This window comes from Wasmannia auropunctata, unplaced genomic scaffold (assembly GCF_000956235.1).
Source record: "Wasmannia auropunctata unplaced genomic scaffold, wasmannia.A_1.0 LD336051.1, whole genome shotgun sequence".
Classification (NCBI taxonomy): domain Eukaryota; kingdom Metazoa; phylum Arthropoda; class Insecta; order Hymenoptera; family Formicidae; genus Wasmannia; species Wasmannia auropunctata.
In genome coordinates, this window is record NW_012026839.1 from 376,041 (window position 1) to 398,099 (window position 22,059).

Here is a 22,059-nt window from a genome sequence, read left to right on the forward strand (position 1 = left end):
GTGTATAAGAGACAGATTCTATGTCATATGGTACCTTTTTCTTCTATTTTGATATAATTCTTATGCTTGTATATTTATTTCTCTCAGTAAAGTTTTAAAGGAAAAAGTAGCTTCTGGGGCAAATAATGACAATTTTTAATGGGATAAATAATGACAATTTGTCAAAAAACTTTTTTAATATTTAAATATGATTTTTCTAATTCATTTGGGATAATATAAAATTAGTTACAAGGCAAGATCCAAAATAAATGTAATTTTCAATAAAAAATACTAGCAAATAATATATGTTACTACTATTATTTATCAATAAATAAAAGTTTACATATGACAGAGTATAGAAATTATTACAAATTACCTTATCTAATCAAAATGTCAAAAGAAAGATCGATTAGGAGTTAAGAATTATGTATTTTATAATTGTCCCATAAGGTGTCACTATTTACCCATAAGGTGGGAAAATCGCGCCGAATAAATGTTATTATTACTTGCATAATAAATACTTTTTTCTGACAAAAAAATATTTTATTTTTAGTTCAATTGTAAGGGAAGGGGACAAATAGTGACAAATATAGGTTTCAGTTTTTATGAAAACCTAGCATGTATACATGACTTATGGAAATTCTAATTAAGTTTTTTGTATATTTAAAAGTGAAAAGTACTCTTTTAGTGAAAAATCATATCTTGTAAACTTGAAATTAGTTTGTAGGGGAAAGAGGAAAAATCCGTCACTATTTGTCCCCTTCCCTTACAATTGAACTAAAAATAAAATATTTTTTTGTCAGAAAAAAGTATTTATTATGCAAGTAATAATAACATTTATTCGGCGCGTCGGCGGTAATGGTGTTTGGCGGCGTGCAATGTAGCGTCACTTGTATCTGTGTGAAACAAAAAATCTAAAAAGATTATTGTTTATTAAGAGTTTACGCAACTGAACCTATTTAAAAAAAAAAAAAAATGTGAAATTGTGAAAATTGCGACGCTTGGAAAAAGAAGATAGCGATTTTGATGAAAATATTTCGGGTTTATTATGCAATAAAAATTATTTTATTAAATAATATTATTATAAACAGTAGTTCAAGTTATTAGGAAAGTATTTGTGTAGATGTGTGCAAAGGCCCAAATTAATCGGATGAATAGTTTTTGAGTTACCTTGCACGTCGCCAAACACCATCACCGCCGAATAAATGTTATTATTACTTGCATTATAAATATTAAAAATTTTTGGCAAAAAAATATTTTTTTGTTAGATTAATAGTATAAGAAAGAACTCTATAAAATTCAAAAGGATTGTTTGTATAGTTTCCTAAAAGAAAATTCCAAAAAATCATCTAATTTTCAGCGTGTTCCACAAGGTGCTCCCCTTAATTTTATTCCTAATTGTAAGCAAAATTTATTAATTTTATTTTCAAATCCGTCACGTATATCAATCTGTGCCGCATTTTATAAGTTTTATAAATTTATATATAACGAAAGCATAAAATTATAAAATGTAATTACGCAAATTTTTATATTTAAAATTATAGTAATAATTATATATATAAAATGTTAACAGTGATCGCAAGAAAAAACCCATCCAGTAACATTACAGAATTAATATAATTGTTCATTATAATTATTATGCAAAAGTATTCATTTCGAAGGGAATTAAAATTCTCTCGCGCATATTATGATCTATAATATATGTGATGCAAAAGAGCCTCGTTATCTTCGCAAACATCTAAATGCTCAGAATATAATTGGTTCGTAGAAAAGAAATGCTTTCACCTAGAAGCCAGCCGGACAATAGAGTATAAATTTAGGCCACTGGTCACATTCTCAGTATGACATCTAATTAGTTTTATTGTTATGTAGTTTTTTTCGAATCAAATTTAGCAATTCACACGAAATTACAAGACATAAACTATCCACACAGATTCATAATATATTCTATTAAAAAAACGATGATAATAGCTGTATAAGAATCAAGAATGACTATTCGTGATGACTGGCTTATGCCAAATTATATAAAAGTAGAAATCGCGTGAATAATACAACGTTGTTTTTCTACGTGACCTTGCAGAAACGAGTTTGGGCGATGGCTTGCATTATCAGTATGACATTTCATTCATCTTATTGCCACTTGATTTCGCTGTGCTAAAAAATATTTTTCGCGGAAAAGGATCGAGTTAATGGTAACTTGTATATATGAGGATGATTAATATTAAATTGTCCCAAATTATACAAATGGAGAATCAATTTACTGTGGGCAAAAAAACTCTAATTTTCTCAATTCAATTGTTATACTTATCTTAATGAAGTTAAATCCTGTGACAGAAAAATGAGATCAGAGTTAATTGAAGTGCATTTCACGAGCCTAGAGACAAACCATGAGAAAATAACGGATATTAAATTATACTATAAAAAAAATGTTATTAAAAATCCAGTTTACGTGGTACAAAAAAGTATCACTTTTCATTTGATCTCGAGGAAACGAATTTGGGTTCGCGATAACGCCTAATTTGCTTTATTGTTTTGCGTTTTGTGGGTAAGCAAAACGAGTCCCGGTTCGCTTTCTTTGCGCGGCATTAATTAATATGACCGGTAATTGCGGGTTATAAATGCCAGCATTACACTCGGTAAGCTGATGATGAAGCTAAGTAAAGGGCAACTGGTTTATCGTATTCTACACGAGAAGGGAGAAGAAGAGAAAAAAGCAAATAGTACACATACGTGAGGGTGCGCCGAAAAAATTTTATTTTGAAAATTGATTAATAATACCCCCCAAAAGTTAGCTATAGACTTCAATATAGTTTGGGTAAAATTTCATCGAAATCGATTAATATCTTCAGGTTGCCCCTCGACCTTGCAGTTAGTAAGTTTATGCATTTCTTCAGAGATGTGTCAAAATTTGAAAAAATATTTGAATTTTAATAATTTTAATATAGTAGCATTTCCTGTTGTTTTTTTGGTCGCTGAACACGAATTCGAAGTCAAAAGTATACATTTCAAAATGACGGATCCGAAATATATTCTTAAATAATATATTAAGATTTCTCTAAAAATATAATAGATATGGAAAAAATTTCAAATAAAAATTGTACGGTTCGGGGAGGTACATAAGAAAACATCATTAATTTTATTTTAGGTGGCGTTGTTAAGATCAGATCAAAATCGCATCGATTTTTTAAACGAAATTATTTTTTTTTTTACATAATACGATTCCTCTAATTATTCTGCATATAAAAGTATTAAAGTAAAGTTATCGAAGAATCAATATTTTACAAAATATTTTATATTTTATTATGCCATATTTCGATATATAATATGAAATATCTTGTAAACTATGATTGATTTCTTGATAATGATACCTAATATTTTTAGGTACCGAATAATGAGATGAATCGATTGGTGTAAAGAAAACACAGAGTTGCTTTAAAAATTTGTAAGAAATGCGTAAACTTACTAATTTCAAAGTCGAAGGGCAACCTGAAGATATTAATCGATTTCGATGAAATTTTACCTAAACTGTATTGAGGTCCATAGCTAACTTTTGGGAGATATTACTAATCGATTTTCAAAAAAAAATTTTTTTCGGTCCACCCTAATATATAAATATATATATATATATATATATATATATAGAGAGAGAGAGAGAGAGAGAGAGAGAGAGAGAGAGAGAGAAACGAGAGGAGGGCATCTCGATTGCGAAAAAGCAATTCCTCGCCTTCCTCGTCGAGGAGGGCAAACGACACGATTCCATCTATGTAGGAAATCGAAAGAGGGGATATAAAATCGAGTTGATTTTATATCTCGCCGAGTGCACCACGCTTCACTTTCTTTTCGGATTAGCTGGAGATGACGGGACTGAGTGGCGTTTCGGATCGAAGCGGTACGAAACGATGGAAAGTGATTGCGAGATCGGCGGTCATCGGGATACCCCATATCAAATTTTTATCTATGCGCTTGCCATGTGTCGCGTAACGTTTGTATACGATCGCGTATAACGCAACATTCGAACATATAACTTGTACATTGCGATATTGGTATGCAATCGGTATCGTATACCTATGTAGAGCAACAGCCACGGAATTGCAACAGGTGGATTGCGAGTTATTGGCATCTCGCATCAAGAGTCAAATGAATAATTATCGTCTCAAAAATTACACACATTACACGCTAAATTTATAACAGATGCATGCGAAATAGGCCGAATTCTCGACCGAATTCCAAAGGATCAGCTCGCGTATATAATGACGAATGCGAATAACTGCCGACACACCGTGTGCACGTATTATTCGAAAGATTTTAGAATTTCAAGTAATTATTTTTAGAAATTACAGCTCTACGAGATTCTCATTGACGGTAGAGAGGTTTTTTATTTCTTGCGACGTTAGTGAATGGTCTAAGATTATCATAATAGCTCAGTCACTTTTAATAATACACAATTTTTTTTTGTCGGCTAGATTCGCGCGCAGGAGGTAATATATCAAATTAAATTTCCTGGAAGTTGTTCATTTTATAGCCTGGAAGTTATTCGTTTTAGCCTTCCAAACGGGTCTCGATTTTACTGCTCATATTTAAAATGGATTCGATATATTTTCAACGATGTGACCCGGCGGAAATTTATGATATTTACTTTTGCCGAAGGTCCTTTACGATCGCGCGGAGGGAGAATCGCTAATTTTATTACGACGTGCGAACGTGTTCATTTCCCGTTCGCTAAGCGGACAGAATGGATATACATGTATAGGAGCTAATCGCACCTATCCTGCGTTCAATGACTTTCCTTCGGTCCATCATACGCTTATAGATATACAGCAGGAAGCAATGAAAAGTGCCTACTTCCGGAATGCGAAAATACCAGCCGGCACGTATATCGAGTGTCGTGAGAAATCACTTGACTGCCGGGGCCCGTGCTTCTACCTATTACATCGTTACGCTGAAATTTCAGCTGTGTGCGGCGCAAGTTCCATTACGAAATGTAGATCATTAAAAAGGAAAAAAAGAAGTTGTAATTCGAACTGTGTATATATCGTCTGCGTTATACGTGATTTTGATGGAAAATCTCGTTTCGTTCGAGAGACAGAGCCTTTCCACGCGATTTCGTTAGGCTTTAACGTTCACGAGCTCTTGATAAATCTCGGCAATGTACCGGATGTTTTCAAAAGTTAGATTCCATCCGATACCTCGTATAGGCATCGTAAAATTATACTGGTGCATAATTCATCTATTGCTTTCTTGATCAAGTTGGAATCGGCCTCTGCGCGCTTAACTTTCTCGCAACTTCGTAGCTTTTCAACATTGAATCTCGACGACTGCCGAGCCTTGAATTGAAATTCTTTTCAGGTAAAGTCCACTTGAAATTAAATAGGGAACAAGGTTTCGCTATTAAATTTCCCTAACTGAAATGGCGAAAAATTTTTCCTGCTTGTATAACACGAACACTCTTGACACTAATTTTCAAACGATGAAACTCTGCAGAAAGTATTTTAGGTAAGTAGGAAAGGAAATTTTAGTGTAGATAATAGTTATATCGATAATGGAGATGGATAATCCTTCATCTCGTTAATGCGCTAATAATATTTCGATATGATAGTCGCGAAATTTCTCTCTCTATTTTTCTTTCGATTTCGAATGTAATCGCGAATCCGGAGATCTCCGTGATTGGGGGATTACCAAACACATTACTTACTTTTATTTTTCATCGAGAGAACGCATTCAGATCAAACGAATTTTCTCCCTTTGCTTTCTTCTCGCGCAAAGAGTATTCGCAGAAATTCTGCTGAATACTCTTCTTGCCAAGAAAGCGGATGATGTGCGATCGAGCGTGACACGAGGTGTTGTGTGCACTATCGCGAATCAATGCATCGACAAGGAAGAGAGGGGGAGAGGGGGAGAAAGAGAGGGGGGAGAGAGAGAAGCGAGACAGGATTGTATTATGCAAAGTAGGAAGATATTTCGAGAACACGCCAATGTCACGTCAGAACTAAAGTGAGGTTTTTAATACGCGCTTGTGCCAGACGAGTCTCGAATAAGAATTCAACGCGTGAGACACATGTATCGCACTTCAAGGCTACTACATATATTTCTTTTTTTTTTTATGTCAAAAACGATTAATTCTGCTTTCGTAACGGCTGTTCTGTAGCGCATTTAAAGCGACTCGCATCTGCGCGACTTGAGAAATGATTCCGTAGAAAAGTACACAGTAGTAATCGAAAGTCGTGTTTAATCAACGATATCAAGAATTGAATCAGGCATTATTGAGCAAGCCGGTGGATTTCTACGAAACAACAATTGTTCCGTTCATCGATCGATAAATAACTGAATAAATATTGAACTAGACGATATAAGTGTACGAACATCAATACTATGATTCATTCCTTCAGCCTTAGCGGGGACATCAATGACGGGGACATCTTAAAAGATGATCGTGGCATATCGTGATGTATTTTTATTCATTCTACATATAAGGAAAAATATATATAGAGGAACATTCATTATATATTTTAATGTCTAATTTTACATATATTGAAGATACATACACAAATGAAAATAAGGCTAATGAGAATCAGAGCGGTTATTAGTAGCAAAAAAAATAAATACATTGACCATTAAACGTACGTTAAAAAATCGCACTTTTTTGGACACTAATACACTGTTAAATCTATGTCAAATTTAATCTTAGTTAAGTCACCACTGCTCCTACTTAATAAATAGTTATTTTTAACTAAAACAATAGAGTTAAATAATTTAAAACAGTTCAAATTTAACCCAAATTTGGGTTAAATTCCATTGTTTTATTTAAAAATATAACTATATTGTTTTATTTAAAAACAACGATTTATTAAGTAGGAGCAGTGGCGACTTAAAAAAGGTTAAATTTGACACTATAGATTTTAACAGTGTAACCGCTCTAATTCTCATTAGTCTTATTTTCATTTATGTATTTAAATTCGAGAATCTTTTGTGTAATTTTATTGTTATATTGAAGATATAATTAATGCGAGCGACAAGAGTACCAAACCCTCTTTCAAACGGACAAACCCGTCTTGGTTTTGAGGATTAAATTATTTGACGCGCAACGCTTATATCTCGCAAGTGACTGGCGCATGCATCGCGCAATATGGTTCACTCGCGGGTATTAACGCATGTTCAGCGGGACTTTCTCTTATGGTCTAAACGAGAGGACAGTGCCATAAGCGGCATTTGAAATACATAGTCGCGCTCTCGAGGACGCACACAGTCGCGAGGCACCGATTCCTTCACCCCCTCCCCCCCCCCCCGTCTGCGTCGCCGCGAACATTAATTTACACATACCCGCGGTCTGTCTAGCTCGCCGTTTCCGGTTTTATCGACAAAAAGAAATATAATGTCTTTGTGGGCATGTTTATCAAACAGGAAAACGCGACTGCCTATATATGAAACGCGCGGCTGTCACATTGCCTCGTCGCGTCAAACAAGCGGTCGTGACGAATCATAACTAGACAGCCCCCCTCCCCTTCCCGATCGTCTCTGTGTAATAGAAAGTAATAGAAAATGTTTTATAAGCTTTAGAAGACTCTCGGAAAACAATATCAAAGAGTACCGCGCGGTTGTTCTCCTTCCATTTTATTATACCTATAAATTAATATTAACGCATAAAAAATCTTCGTTTAGAAATCACAAACTGGAGCTCGTAAATCGTAAACTTCCATCTGAGCGAGCCCAATTCTGAAAATCGTGAACACATACATAGACTATATACATCGTACGAAAGAATGTATATAAAAATAAAAATTGTGACAGATTCCCGCGCCTGACGCCTAGCTGCTCTGTTCGGTGTTTAACTACGCGTACGTTTCTCCGAGCTGGATTATTACCCGACCGTTTCCGGTTTACCGACGAAAAAAAAGCAAACACTTAAACGAGGCGCGTATCGTGACAAGATCATGTGCTATCGTAGATATGTACATACGTTATACGTATGTACGTACATATGTTGCGGTCCGTGGCTGCGCGCGTCCGTAACCGTGAAACTCGACAGAAACAAATTGGATTCTCTCTGCGGCTTGTGCTCTACGGTCCCTCTTCTTACAATTTTAATAAACTCTTTTTTGCTGATTCTCTCGAGAGATTGCCGTTTTTTTTTCTCGAGACAATAAACCCATCATTAATCATAAACATTTATTTATTTATTTTGTTGTATTAAATAAATCCAAGATGATTAACGTTCACTTTTCCATAGGTGAATGATAGTAAAATGGTATGCGTTATTCCATGTATCCGCATTACGTTAAATCGCATTAAAAAATATGATAAAAAATTATTCGTTTTTTTTTACTTGATCATAAGAATAAGCGAATAATTATTTAAAGCCTCCTCGTTTTATCATGAGGTATGGACCGTGCCAGCGGACGGCGTCTCAGGGACGCGTTTGCAGACTGAAATCGCCCCTCTCCGCGTTTCATTGCGCGCATTCCGTGGCGTCGCCAATATGGGAACCACTCCGCCTTGATGCATTTTTCAGGTCTGGCCTGGCCGTCAGTCGCGGCTCAAGGAGCCCGGAAATCGGTCTTATGAGAATCACGAGTGTGCACCGTTCCCGAGAGAGAGAGAGAGAGAGAGAGAGAGAGAGAGAGAGAGAGAAACGAGGTCCTACCGGCCTACCTTGAGCATATGGGAAATGCGTTTCAGAAGAGGACTAGCGTACAAGTACATAAGAGTGCACTTCCGGCAGAGTTCCCTTTCACCTCCGGAGAGTCTTTGACTTCTTGATTTTTAGTCACCTTACGGTTTTCTCTTGCATGTCGAATGAGCATTGCACTTACATCCTTTTGCATAAACACACACTAAAATCATTATTATTATTATCGGCTGGTTATCGGAAAATACGGACGCTGCAAACTTGGTTCGAAATAGGAAGCTATTCTAGCGTCCGTAATTATATATCGCACTTACAAATACATAACTGGCACGTATCAATAACAAGAGGGTCAAAGAAAGTTGGGACTCGATACGTATTTAACAAATACATTTAATTCGTTTTATGCTTGTCATTAACTTTCTAATTTTTAGTAAGTATCTCAATCTAAGAACAAAATTAAGTCTTCTGACTAAATTAATGAATTTTAAATACGACTGAATATTTAAGTTTAACGTTATCGTCTAAATTTATTAAGCGTATTTATATTTATTATTACCAAGTATGTATAATATAAAGCATTAATAAAACATGCGTCTTCATTGATCTGATCAAAATATAAAGGTATCCACTTCCAACATTTTTCACTTTACACAGTATTCGACACAATATGCTCCAGGAGCATTTTCATCACACGCGTTGAAATCCCCAACGCTTCGGAAACTTTGACAAGCGATTGGCGAGATTCGTGTAGGTCTTCAGAGCGGCGGGGATTTTAATGAGCGCAAAAGCACTGTAGTGAGTGTGACTAATCAGAAAAAGTTAAACTTCAATCATTGTAAACTAATTTTTATGACATTTTTAGAATAATAGCGTAATATGAATTTTAATAGTTTCCAATGAAACGAGTGAATGTTAACGCGTTAAAAGAATAATGATTATTCCATTTCGACGACGTTAAAGAAACGAGCGAACGGGTGAACAACGAACATCTTATCTAAAATCGGAAGTCGTGCGTGTCGCGTGTTTTTTTACGGGTAGCCCCTCCCTCAAGTGTATAATCCACTACCGCAAAACCGGTATACGACTTTTGAAAATCACGCTCGAGATAGATCGGGGGAACGTCGCTTCCTAAAATTTGCTTTCTCGTTCCAACTACGCATCTCTCGTTATCCGTGCGCGCCGTTATAACTGCTTAATTCCTTTTAAATAGCTATCAATACTGTAGAGCGTGTGTTGTCAGTGTGTGTTAATATATCTTCGAATTATATCCACAAAAAATACTACGTCATCGTGATATTTTTAGAATCCTCTCTAATTAACTTTTGCCGCTTGTTTGCAACATTTAGAAGGCTATTAGTCGATCAAAGTAACAAATGATATTCTCTAGTGTCCATATTTTAGTAACTAAAGAGATTGCCTTCTTTTCAATATTTTCTTCAACAAAGTTTTTGCGAGGAAAACTTTACTTAAATTTCGGATACAAGAAGCACTGCCCCATATATTTTTACAATATATTATTTCGAGAGCGTGATAAACAGCATGCAGACTAATAAGTCTGTGTTGCTGTCCACGCTCTCGGATCGTATAATTTAGGCAAGGTAATTCATTATCTCAAGTTCCATTGAACAATTTGTGAGTCAATGAATATCGGTGGCTAATGCCACCGAAATTTGCAAATCTCATTAAAACCGGTTTGCATGTGTATACGACGGTATCCTCTACGTACGGTGTGGGAAAAAGAAAGGCGTCTTCCAATGAAAACGCCGGTGACTAAACACCGATTTTGCCGGTTTTACTGCTGGTTGACGCCATGCCGACGAACACGACCGATCGGACGCGTCCGATTCCACGAAATTTGAAAAAGATACGCGCAAAAAAAAAAGAGCGACACCGGAGACGCGTCGACTGAGAGATCTTGAACAAAAACAGCGTCAATGCATTCGCCTGTAACTTTTACCTAGTCTTCCCTCCGCATTATGGATCCGTGCGGCAATAGTTTCCCTGTATCCCCTTTTTATTAGCTATAGTCAACGAGAGACAAACATTATTTCAGGATGACATCGTCAATTATGCGGGAGGGGAAAAAAAAGAAAAGGAGTCGCGCGCAGTCTGGACGGGCACCAGATTGTCTGAGGACCGAGGCGAAAACATTATTAACATATTGTTTTCTTCTTGCTTTTTTATTATGACAAATTCGGCAGACCGGTTGCTTGCGCTTCGCGGAAAAGTGCTATCTACAAGACATTTCGCTCTTCCTTTATAGCATCGAATAGCAACCTTCTGCGTTTCAGCGGCAGAGCCATAACTTATATTTACACCCGGGGCGAGAACATAAAAATTCTCCCCCCCCCCCTCTCCGTCGTATAATTTCATGGTAGTAGAAATCATAAGAACTTTGAGAGAAAACGATATAGAAGACAATAGTAAATCGAACGATATATATATCGTTCATATACACATATCGCGCGACTTATGTAAGTCGTATAAGTCAATGTGTATATTTCGTGGGCCGACAAAGCTTTCTCTTTAATGAAATAAATGACTGCGCGTTTACATAAGAAATACCGTGCATTTATGACATTTAGCAATTGTGCACAGTACGTTGCAATGGGTATCCTAACGGTGTGTTTCAAAATATTTGTTCTACGTGTCTAAGGCGATCGCGATTTGCCCACCTGATAACGCGTTGATTAATTCGATCGATTGCAAATATCATTTTCGCGCGATATCAAAACATCGGCGGAGTTAGAATTACCGTATCAAAATCTCACAATTGAATCGTTTGCGCAACGCCTCGCGCCTTGTACGCAAGGCCGAACTTTGTTAGCAACAGATAAACATCTCGTTTTAGTTACCTTGCCCAATTCTGACTTTGAATCAAACTTTTTAACTCGTCCGTTAATTCTGTTAAACTCTTACCTTAGAATGAACGATGCAATTGCTTTTTTTCAATACGTCCTTTTTTTGCACGAGTTCGCTCCATCATTTTACTTCATTCACGGCAAAAACCCATTATGAATCAACGTGTCGTTCGTGCAAACAATTCAATTAGTTAACGACAATAATGATATGTGACGCAAGTGACACTTTCAAAACATTCCGCTCATTTAATACTACCGTGTCTCTTTTTCTTCTTTAATTTACCGGCGATACAAAAATGGTCAAGTTTGCCTTGAACGCTGCACATCGAAACTTCGGTGGCACAAAGAAGCTCTATGTAAATCTTAATTTTTTACATCTGTTTGCCGTAATAATTCGCAAATTTATTGACAGGCCCCAGCATATGTTTCTTTCAAAATTAGACGGGAAATCTGAGATCAAGGAGATGCTTATAGAGATACGAAATATCCCAGACCTACCACACATGCTTTTATGTATACGGATTTAACAAATGAAATCTGCTGACACGGACGTGGAGAGATTAATAATTTTTAAATTACGCAGGCAATCGAAAAAAAAACGTCTTTTATTTGAACCACAGAGATGCGCAAGCAAACAGTAAAAAATATTACCAAGAACAAGCAGCGAGAATTACATGGAATATGACGGGTGAAATTAGCCAGCTGTAGAATATATTGTAAATGATGAATTGCTTTTAAAAGTTCCCATTGATGCGATAAAGTACAAACGTTATGCACGTAATCGTCACGTAGCGAGCAATGTGTAATTCAATAATGAGATTGAGATTTAATAAACTTGCCCGGTGATGTATGTATGATAATGAATCACCAATGTATGTACATGTAGCGTAATCAGCACGGTGATGAGCGCGATGAGACGTATAAATCGACTCACATATCACTGACGGTGCTCACATGCGAAATAGAGCCGGACTTCAGCAGAGATCCTATCCCGAAAGATTTCGATTGACAGACATGAAGACACTATCACGAACTGTCAGGATTATTACTTATATACGTGCTCCTATGGTTTTATATTTTGTGAAACACGTGATCTAAAAGCGTCACCCACTGCGCATGGCAATAATTTCCGAGAGATAGATGACGACGGACTCCGAGGAGAATAATATAGTATTTGTTGGAAAGTGTACTTTTTTTCGCCCACGTGAACTGGTTCTACCCGTTTGTGCGCTCTCCCGGCCATAATAAAGCGATTTGTTTCTCTTTTCTCTGCCGAGTTGATTGCTTTTAACGCATACAATGGGACATAAGTAACTGCCGATCGGCAGTTTCCCCCGGTGTGTTCTACGAACCAATCAATATTATTCTAATTAGACTCTCGCGGTGTTCTTGCCTCATATCCTCGCTCGCTAAATGCATTTGGAATTAATTATCAAGACGAGAAAAGAAAAGAAGAAGAGCGTGAGAAAAAAAAACTTGTCTCACCGCGGTCTCCCGCGATCAAGAAATTCTATATTTTAAAAGCGTTTTATCTTAATTAATTACGAACCTGCCGAAACGTGTAATATCCGAGGATTCCGCTTCGAGATTGACTTTTGTGATCCATTCGATCGCGAGGCAATAAATGTTTATCTTCTATCTTCTTTTTTTTCCCTGCGCGAAAGAATCGTGTAGAGTGTATTTCGCATCGCGTGTCCGTCGGAGTTCCATTAACATGCATAATATCATCGTCTTAACACATTCTTCCGCAGCTCACGGAATATTCCGTATGTTTTCTGTGTGCCTGCCGTTTCCACTGGTTACCCACGGCCGCCGATTACTCCATTTTTCTTACTTGTAACAGCCTGCGCAGCCAACACGAAGCGAGCGACCGACCGACCGACCGACCGACCGACGTGGCGAAAGATAACGAGATGTACCGTAAGTTAATTTACGGTATATCCGCAATAACGCATCTCTCACACTCGGCGGCTCGTCACGATAATTATCTCGGCAACTATGTGCGATTAGTTTCCGTGAATGTTACTGTCGGCGCGTTAACGTAACGCGCCTAATCGCTCCTCGTCGGACAGCCAATATATGCCGCGCTTCGTTTCGCGCAGCCGCCGCCGCCGCCGCCGCCGCCGCCGCTTCGAGCCGCGTGTAACGAACGAGCCGTAATTACTTTGTGCAAGAGGTAAGTGACCTTTCGGTAATCGGGTGGCTTCAGAGAAATTTCGATTGCGTAAAGGATGTCAACGGGGAGTCGTCACCTCTCGTATATGGAGGAGGGGAGGGCAGCGCAGGGCAGGCTGCTGCCGCACGCCTGTAATACGCCTCGCCGTTATGCAAGATACGCAATGATGCAGAAGTCACTCATGCGGGACTCTGTCTACGCAAGGACACTCTCGGGAACAGAGAGTTTTCAGCCCGCGATGCGGTGCAATCGCAGCCGTTTGTGCAACGTTAAAGACCTCGACAATGAGGACAGATATATGTGGCAGAAATTAGTTCACGCGTTTACACGCGGAATTGATTCGAGCGTTACGCCTGTCTGCGTACGATTCTATATCGCGCGCCGTGAATAGCGCTTGCTACAATAACCGTGAATGTGTTGCAAGAGAAGCAACTGTGATCCCTTTGAAAAAAAAAATAAGCAAACGTGAGATTCGCCTCGATCGACTCTTTTCGTCGTTAGCCATCACGTTGATGACTTAGATTTTGACAATGTAACGCGAGATGTGATTGATAAATCTTCTAAAGACTTCTGTTGAATAATTTAGCACGGAAGCTTGTAAAAAATAATAAAAAAAGATTTTTTAAAACGTCGTGCTAATATCAAACATTAAAATCGCAAGCTATTGGGACCTTGAAGTCTAATCAAGTATAATTAAGTTAAGAATTCCTTGGATCCGTTCAGCATAAACCAAGTAATCGCGAAGTCGTAAGTAAAACGAGAGTCGGTCGATTGCGTCACGAAATTGAAACACGCAAAATTTCGCACTGATACATTTCGCATTATTTCCATCGCCGACCTGCAGGCGTGGTCAAATGTTCAGCGGCAATCGACCTCACGGCGCGGTCGCGGCGCTCCACATCCACCATCCGTCGTCGCGCTAATTGGCTTCAATTTCGCGCTGTTTATGCGGCGGGTCCGCCGGCGTCGCGATGCGGCAACCTTGACCCGTATCGAACTAGACCGATTCTTAAAGTAGGTGAGTTAAGTACGTATGCATATTTCGCAACGCTGTGCCCAACACCAATTTCACTTCGACCGTGACTCGAGTCGGAAAGCGACGCAGTGTGGCCTCACGCGCCCGTCTCGTATACTCGGCTGAATGTGTACCGCCTTTTCCAAACGCGGCGAATGTACGATGTACGAAGTATGTACCTAACGTTCTCTCTCTCACCCGAGCGTACATTCTTTAGTATCTACATCTCTGCTAGTAATTCACCCGCATAGCTTGTGTCTGTGCCTAATAGATATACATTTTCCGAGTTTTCTGTCGAGCTTTCGAAATTACAGTCGAACCTCGATAACTCGAGCCTCTACAACTCAAAAACCTCTGTAAAACGAAAATTTTGTTCATTCCCTTCCGCTCCACTGCGAGAAATCTCTACAAATCGAAATGAAACCTATGTTAACTCGAATTATTTGTCAGATATTATTTAGATGTATTATTTTATCTCTGCAACTTGAATTTAAAGTTAGTCAGACCTCTACAAGTCGAAGTTTACCCCTATAAATCGAATTTCTATTGTCAGTACCTCTATTAATTCGAAGTTGTAGCTATGTGTAACCATGAGTAGCAGCTTGGTATTTGTTTTATAATTACATTTATTATATGTATTATGCAATAAACTTCGATAACTTGAATCTCAAGGGAAGAGAAAAACCCTTCGAGTTATAGAGTTTTCGACTTATGAAAATTCGAGTAAAAGAAAGAAATTCGAGAAAAAATAATTCACTGTCAAAAATTGAATTTTTTCTCTTAAAAGCTATTATAATCGGAAAATTATAAACTCTCAAAGTCTCCGTAAGTCGAATTTTCATATTTTAACCTTCTTTTACGCGAAATTCGATAAGTCGAAAACTCTATCTCGAAGGATTTTTTTCTCTTTCCTTGAGATTCGAGTTATTAAAGTTCGACTGTACTTAATACCGACCTAATCTTTTATATCTCAAATAGATTGTTCCACAAATTATTTCATAGAATAAAATAAGACAGAAATAATTGTGATATTCTCGATATCCCGAAGATAAATGATCTTTTTTTCTGTTGCAGTCGCACGGTGCGCCGCTGGGTGTCTTTAGAACTGTCCTTCAGTCGCTGTAGGAAGAAATTAAATTTCGAAGTCGCGTCATTCCTTTGCACAATTCCGGATGCCTGTTAATCAACGTAATACACGGCTTACCCCGGCGCGATGACGAAACAGAAGCTATCGACGGTAACGCCGCGCGGCTGTTTAATCTCTTCGGTCAGCAGATTACAATTAGGATCGTAGTGCGAAACACTCGATATGTACCTAGTCGCGTAATGAAATGTCGCTTTCAGACCGTGCGACAGTGACGACATTGAGCGTTACCGGTGACACATACTCGTTGCGATTGTCAACAGCGAGTCGATTCTTTCAACATTCGAACACGGGAAACGCAATACGTATAAAAATTAGCTAACGGTGCATCGCGCTGGGGAAGGAGGGAAAAAGGAACTTGACTTTTCCCGTTGTTTTCGTTAAAAAAAAACCGATAATCTCAATAAAATATAAAAAAATTTATCGTTAAAAAATTATTCAGTATAACGGATAGACTTTATAAACTTGCGTCTGGAAAAAAATAATTCAAGCGTCTCTTATCACCGGACGCGATTTCGTTTTGGCATAAATAAAAGCAGGAGGAAACGTTTCAAATTATATAAAAGAAGCGTTATCGGCGCTATTAATACGCTTGCCACACGGGGCATAGACAAAAATTAAATTTCACCGTTCTCTAAATTCTTACGTAAAACTACAACTACGGACAAGTTAATTGCATCACCTTTTTATATAAATATTAAACGCACACGTTCGCAAAAGCGCAAACGCGCGTAACCGCCGCGTATGCGGACGGGCAGAAGAAAACAGCCGAACGTTCCGACTTGACATTCACACTCGTTTCAGTTTTCGTGTTTTCCCACACACGTTCATGAATCCGAGCGAGTCGAGGATCAGCCCGCGCATTTGCATAAATAAATTTTAATTTTCTCACGGGCGAACTTGTACCTCGGCAAATCGCTATTCAACGCGATCGGTGAGCAGCAACGAAAAAAAGAACGAAGAGATTCGCGCCAGCCGTCTGTCACTGTGCTACATCTTTTTGTTCAATTTCCTGCACGTAAAACTGATTGCGACGACTGTTATCATGTCTTTGCGCCTAACGGCGAAGTGTCTTCTTTTAATCGGTGCAACGGTTATCAATCTTGACCTATATTCAAACACCGTAAACCACGGGTGACTCACAGCTCGAGTTAGAATTCAGATTGGTGTGATATAAAACAAATCTACGTGCGATAACTCGTATATTTCGTTCACAGTGTACACAAAACATGCGGTCCGATTCCAACACGTATTGGAGAAATTAAAAAAGTGCACACAAAAAAAAATACAGGAGTAAGAAACTTCCGAATCATCAAAAAATCAAGATAAAAGTGAATCGGGTTTTCACCTTTTTGGAAGGAATGCAACGTTTGAATTACGCGATCGTCAATTAATTCATCAATAAACTAACAGTCTAGTAATAACATCTTGACAAAACACACTCGGATACGCGTTCATGGGAACTTCTTTCACTTACTCGACTCTTATACATAGTATATATATTTCACGGACACTCTGTATACATATACACTCACCAATCACGCGCGTGACGTGAGGTGCAAGGGAATGAAGAATTCGTGGTTCATCGCCGCCGAGTTGTGTCGAGTATCTATGATGGATATCTTTGTCGGGACTCCTCGCTCTTGCCCGAGTGAAGCACTTAAAAGCCACGATATGTAAGTTGACGCACGCGTGACACGCACGAAAAATTTTGTCGGGCCAGCGGCGCGGGAATAAATCTCCGTCGTTCACGTCGTGACGCATTTCCGTAGTTTAAGATCTCGAGAGGTCGTTGGCCCAAGGCTATTCGATTTTTTTGGAGGAATAAACGAAAATTCCCGACTGAAAAAAAAAAGAAAGGTCTCCAGTTGTTCAAACTTTCCGATTGTTACTCATTGCAGTAGAGGAGACCAGGGCTGGTTGATACAGTTTTTTTTATGATTTTTTCACTTGTAACTAATAAATGAAATAAATACCGCAAAAAATATTTTTCAATAGCCACATGCTTCAACAACATAGAAATTATTTTTATAATTTAATAATATAATTAATTTTGTTATATTAATGGAAAATGTAAAGTGATGCAATTTGTAACAACCGGCCCTATATGCGGGGTCGATTGTGTAACGACTGGAATCAATCGTTACACATACAGATTTCAAAATATAACGCTTTTAATTGAAGGAAATAAAAAAAATTGTGCATAACATAACTTTATTTATAATTTTCAAATAAAATATACACATTAATGTAACATTAATGATATAAACATAAATGTTTATCAATCTTTCTCTTGCATAAACCATAGTGGAAAAAAAAAATAAATATAAGATTGCACTAAGAAAAGACTACAGAAATCTAACATTATTTTAAATTTGTTTTGGTTGAAAACAAAAATAAACACTATAACAACGTACCCCGTCACTAGTCCCGACTTACCATATTTACACATTTTAATTGTTGCTTAAGCAAAAAATATTTTTTAAGACGTTAATATAACTGTAAGTTATTACTTATAAAGTAAAGAAAAAAATAGTTGGAACTATAATATAATAAGCAGATTTATAAATATAACATTTAATATATCACTGATTTATTTTACTTTTGGCTGTCAAAAACCGAAATTATTTTTTTATTTCTGAAAATATGCTATTCAGTCCAAAATATATTATTGCAGCATGACTGCAATATTTTTGCGGAAATACTATATTTTTTATATAATATTACTGTTTGTCATTTTGCAATTTTGAATATATCAACGTCCATGTATCAATCAGCCCCGGTATTCCCTACCTTTTCCGAGACAAGATTGCCCTTTTGATCTAATTTATCCTTTTTTCATTGTTATTTTATATTCCTTTGTCGTCAATATACGTGCACAATAAGAATCATGGAGCAAGAATTGTGTATGGTGCAAGAAACAACGCGGAATAATTTTTAGATATGTGACTCAAACATGGAACTGCCTCTCGGTACGGAACAGCTGTACGCGCTCTCATTAAAGTTCCAATTGCAAGTGCTACCTCTAAATGTAACTAACGCTATATAACGGCGGGGCTATTAGCACATAATGACAGACAAGCCCGTGCATAAAAATAATAATCTGCTGTGAGAATGTCCGTCGCGCTACGTGCCAGTTTTTCCTCGACTGGTGCATTTTAAATCCTCGCTTAAATCCAGGTCAAAGTTGCAGGTAAATAAATAGCACGCGCATTCTTGCAAATGAAGATCATTAATCGCGCGATTGTGAGTGATGTGTCGGGCTGATGACTCCTTTACGGAGAGAACAAAAAAATGAAAATTACGATCTGCTAATTTTGGTTGCCACACATATGCAAGTAGCCGAAGAGAAGCTGCAATTTTCTCCGATAAATCTTCCAAAGAGCACTGCTTATTGAGTAATTCTAATCGAGACGAATACAGAACATATAAGAATAACGGTACCGAAGACTATAAATCGAACTTCTTGAAGAATTTTTATTTTAATTTTAAATTTAGATGCAAGGGAAACATTTATAACGCCAATATAAATCCGGATTTATCTTTCTTAACGGTGACTACTCTTATCTATCTCGGTTACTTCATTAAGCTTTTTTTTTAACCGTATCGTATTGTATCTAGTGTATTAATTTTTTACGCCCCTGACGATGTTTGTAATATATAATAACGTTAAAGTTGTAAAATGATAAAATATATGGAAAATTATCCGTGCAAAAACGCGACCCCCCATCATACGTAGGTCTTCATGCTTGGCTGAACATGGACGGTTACTCATGATATCTGAGATCTACTTGAACTCCGTTAACGTTAATAAGACCACATACCTGAAATGCAGAAAATCGCTTGGCACGATTGTTCCCTTCGCTATATATAAGATATTAGCAATTCTTCGCAATCGAGGACACACGTTATGCACTCCGAGGTGCAATGAATCAATCGTTTGTCACGTGCAAATTATAATTCGCGCCTCGGTACTGAGACAACAAATTAACACCCTCACTCTAATGGGTCGTGATACTTGAACTATTTCTGATCGATAAATACGTATTTGCATGCTAAAATATTCAAGAAATATAGAACTGCTAATAAGATGTAACAATCCTTGATCGTTAAAAATTTATTATTTAAAAAGAAATTATATTATTATGTACTATTTGGAGAGATAATCGTTGGAACAATTATCTCTCCAAATAGTACATAATAATATAATTTCTCTTTAAATAATAAATTTTATCTCTTATAAGAGATAAGAACCATTATTATACAAAAAATATACAAATTATATCTCATATATGTATAGAAATAAGGAGAAACCTCGTTGCTTTTTAATCTAAGAGAAGCTATTCTTTTCTAAATTAACTCTATTAGAAAATTAATTGTGCATAAATGAAATAATTGTCGTAAAAATTGTAGCGTGCTCTGATTATATTACCAAACGCATTTAAAAACAATCAACGTTTGTGCAAGTTGTGCAGCAACCGAATCAATTCGGTATCTTTCTGTCGATACAAGAAACAGAATAAATTTATGTAACATTGTTATTTAATGTTACACAACCATTCTCTTGACTAAAAATTCTGCTAGTTACACAATTTCTACGACGACAGCGGTGAATAGACAATTCTTTTTGAAAAGAATAATAATGAAAATTCCTCGCCGAGAAAGGAGATATTATCGTGAAATCTCTTAATAACAGACAATTAACCGTTATACGGCGATAAATGTGTGGTACACGTATACAGATAATCGGAATATTTTAAGACTTCCGATTATTTTAACTGTCCTTAACCATTCGAATTGCAACCTTAATATTCCACGTTGAGTAAAAATTTGAAATTAGCTTAAAAAAATGTAACATCCACGACATTTACGACTCTTTTACATATCTTTTTAATTCGCGGATATAGCTCGCTTTGTCAAAAGGACCACGAGAGATTCTGTAAAAGCGTGTGTAGATAAAAAAAACTTAATTAATTAATTATTCATTCGATCGCGGTATTCTCGATACGGATCGGTGGCTCGATTTTTGTACTTCGGACCTCTATTAGTATAATCTGCGCACTTGTCGCCCGAGACATGTTTCGCCATAAGAGATCCGCGCAGGAAGGCGCGTGTCAAGGTCCCGCGAACATTTTTCCGACATCAAATATTTTAAGGCGGAATGACAGCCGATCGAGTATAGCTGTCGGAATTAATATTTGAGTCACGCAACACATTCATTTGCCGACTCAGACCGATATAAAACCGCGTCGAGTGCTATTCACTATCATTACTACACTTCCGTTGCAAGCAACGAATAATAAGAAGCAAAAAAAAAATTATAACAAATCCAATAAAGATATATAAAATTACAAGGAACCGTAATATTTGCTCGTTCTTTGCCGTCTCTAGGAATATCTCTCTCGCTTATCTAGGATCGTTCTTTACGCTGTCATCATCATCGTGTGTTGACACGATTGCTGACTTGTCGCACACCTTCCCATCGACGACTTGCCATCTCGCGTAGACGGGCAAACTATCTCGCGTTGCTCCGCTATGAAGCGAGAATCTCGCGGAACGTGGACGGGGAGGGAAAAATGTATTCTGGGTGCGCCTGCCATTGTGCCGCAGCAGCCGTGGCTGCGGGTTCTCGCATTTGATTACGAGAGACGACTCGAGAGAGCCGCGTATACGACTTGAGAGAGCCGAGTCTCGAGCCGGAGAACGAGCAGCTGCAGCGTGGCAATACCACGGAATGGAATGGAATGGAACGGAATGGAACGGAATAGCAGGAGCGTGTTACAAAATATCAGCTTTCACCGGTATCGCCGCTACGATACCGAGACGCAACGGAGAGCAACGCGCGCGTTGCCGTCGTCGTCGACGACGACGATGTCGCTGGCCGATGTACCGTCGTCCTCGTCATCATCATCATCATCCTTGACCCGAGATATACCGTGGGATTATACACGGACCGATAATTGATCCGTCAATATAGTCGTTTTATCACGCAAAATGTTAGCTAATTGTAAGTATTGCGCGTACGGATTGCCTATATATGTGTAAATGCGATCATTTATGGCGCGAGCATGAAAAAGGACAAGAAAGGAAAAAAAATTTAAGTTAAACCTTTTTCTCTTTGTGTCCATGGAACAATGAATATGTGCCAAGAAATATAGTGTGGCCGCCGCGTGATGTAGACGCGGTCGCAAGAGGATTACTAAATAGCGATTGAGACCGAAATATAATAAGAATGAAGCTCGACAGGGGGGCGCGGGGGGG

The 22,059-nt window shown here is 37.7% G+C and overlaps 1 protein-coding gene across 6 annotated transcripts in view; it reads right to left on the bottom strand.

Moving 5' to 3' along the window:
* Window positions 1-22,059, bottom strand: part of LOC105451467 (A disintegrin and metalloproteinase with thrombospondin motifs 18) — a 65,315-nt gene that overhangs the window by 32,303 nt on the left and 10,953 nt on the right. The window contains exon 1 of one of the 6 annotated variants that reach the window (XM_011691925.1): window positions 17,334-17,450. The exons of 3 other annotated variants lie outside the window; for them this stretch is intronic. The gene's annotated coding sequence lies outside the window, so the exon portion shown is untranslated. Of the gene's footprint in view, window positions 1-12,397; window positions 12,632-13,012; window positions 13,083-17,333; window positions 17,451-22,059 lie in introns of those variants that run through there. 2 more of the 6 variants (XM_011691926.1, XM_011691927.1) reach the window with 2 other exon arrangements.